Raw genomic sequence first — 2,462 nt, forward strand, 5'->3', positions numbered from 1 at the left:
TTGTGACAAGCACTGGATTTGGCAGTGCAATGTCTTTGGTCCCAGTTTTGATTGATTGTGGTGAGGTCCAGTATCTCAGTTTCTCGGAAGGCTGAGCTGAGGCCTAAGTCTCAGTCCTTTAGCAATGCATGTTCTCAGCTATAAAACTGAGAAAATTTACAAGTAATGAAACAAATACCCTGGGAGGTGTTCTGTGACCAAAAGAACCTAGCTTGTAAGTAGTGACCCTGGCTCGGATAACTTCTGGATACCCCCCGCTTAGAGGGTCTCTCAGTCTGGACTGATAACTCAGCACAAGAAAAAGAGGCAACTTTGAGCTAAACTATTAGAAAAAGACTTTTGGTGTTGTCACCACAGCAGACTAGATTATTATTTTATTTTTTTAATTGCCTTAGCGTTTTTTTAGTACTTTTATTTTTTCCAAAAGACAATGGCATTTTCTCACAAGAGAGCTCAGTATAAGTTGCCCCCACGGTCAGAAGAGCAAGCTCCGCAATCACAGAGCCGGTGCCAGCCATGAGGAAGATCGTGCACATCTAGGTGGGCCAGTGCGGGAACCAGATAGGCACCAAGTTTTGGGAAGTGATCAGCGATGAACACAATATCGACCCGCTGGGAGGCTACGTGGGTGACTCGGCCTTGCAGCTGGAGAGAATCAACATCTACTACAATGAGTCATCATCTCAGAAATACATGCCCAGGGCCGCCCTCGTGGACTTGGAACCTGGCACCATGGACAGTGTGTGGTCCGGGCCTTTTGGGCAGCTCTTTCGGCCTGACAACTTCATCTTTGTACAAACCTGTGCGGGGAACAACTGGGCCAAGGGGCACTACACAGAAGGAGCGGAGCTGGTGGACTCGGTGCTCGACGTGGTGGGGAAAGAGTGTGACTGCCTGCAAGGCTTCCAGCTGACCCACTCCCTTGGAGGAGGAACGGGGTCAGGCATGGGCTTGCTGCTTATCAGCAAAATCAGAGAGGAGTACCCCGACATGATCATGAACACCTTCAGCGTCATGCCCTCCCCCAAGGTCTCCGACACAGTGGTGGAGCCCTATAATGCCACCTTGTCAGTCCACCAGCTGGTGGAGAACACGGATGAGACCTATTGTATCGAGAACGAGGCCCTTTATGACATCTGCTTCCGCATCCTGAAGCTGACCACGCCCACCTACGGTGACCTCAACCACCTCGTATCAGCCACCATGAGTGGGGTCACCACCTCCCTACGCTTCCCAGGCCAGCTCAATGCTGACCTCCGAAAGCTTGCAGTGAACATGGTCCTTTTCCCCTGCCTCCACTTCTTCATGCCCGGCTTTGCCCTTCTGACAGCCAGAGGCAGTCAGCAGTACCGGGCACTGACAGTGCCTGAACTGACTCAGCAAATGTTTGATGCTAAGAATATGATGGCGGCCTGTGACCCAAGACATGGGCGATACCTGACCATGGCCACTGTCTTCTGGGGCTCCATGACCATGAAGGAGGTGGATGAGCAGATGCTGGCCATCCAGAATAAGAACAGCAGCTACTTCGTGGAGTGGATCCCCAACAACGTCAAAGTAGCTGTGTGCGACATCTCTCCCCGGGGCCTCAAGATGGCATCCACCTTCATTGGCAACAGCACAGCCATCCAGGAGCTGTTCAAGTGCATCTCAGAACAGTTTTCTGCCATGTTCCGCCGAAAGGCCTTCCTGCACTGGTTTACAGGAGAAGGCATGGACGAGATGGAGTTCACTGAGGCTGAGAGCAACATGAATGACTTGGTGTCTGAGTACCAGCAATATCAAGAGGCCACAGCCAATGATGGGGAGGAAGCTTTTGAAGATGATGAAGAGGAGATCAATGAATAGAGAAGCAAGGAGCATTCCTGTCTCAGATACAATTCAGATTTTCTTTAACTCCAATGTGTTTTAACTGTAACGGCCATCAAATGATGCACTGGTCTGAATATATGGGTGCAGGCCCCTCCCAAATACAATAGAATTGTACTCTGTTATCTAGAATAAAGAAAGCACATTAAAATAGATAATTGGTAGTCCTATCCAATCAGATCAGGCCAGGGGCATTTTCTAGAGGATTTTAATGAACATCAGGGCATCAGTAAAGGGCTAGATAAATAAAACCCACCTTCTATTAAGTGGTTCAGTCATGTCTGAGAAGTAGCAGGGAAGTTAGAAGTGTTTTCATCCTTTGTGAAAAGCTGTGTAGTGTTGCCTTATACTGAATATGCAAGAATGACCTTTGAAACAATTTATTCATAATAAAACACTAAAACTATTAAAAAAGAGAGAGAGAGAGCTCAGTATGTTAGAGCATCACACCCATACAGTGATGTCATAGGATTGATCCTGGGTCAAGGCACATACAGAAATGAATTGATGTTTCTGACTATCTGTCGGTCTCCCCCCTTCCTTTCTCTAACATTAATAATTAAAATTTTTTTTTAAAAAATGTAAAAAATGAC

The 2,462-nt window shown here is 47.4% G+C and overlaps 1 pseudogene; it reads left to right on the forward strand.

Annotated features, from left to right (window-relative positions):
• The first annotated feature begins 516 nt into the window (after nucleotides 1–516).
• Nucleotides 517–2,261, forward strand: LOC136386942 (tubulin beta-5 chain pseudogene; annotated as a pseudogene).
• Nucleotides 2,262–2,462: the final 201 nt, after the last annotated feature.

This window comes from Saccopteryx leptura, unplaced genomic scaffold (assembly GCF_036850995.1).
Source record: "Saccopteryx leptura isolate mSacLep1 unplaced genomic scaffold, mSacLep1_pri_phased_curated manual_scaffold_22, whole genome shotgun sequence".
NCBI lineage: Eukaryota > Metazoa > Chordata > Mammalia > Chiroptera > Emballonuridae > Saccopteryx > Saccopteryx leptura.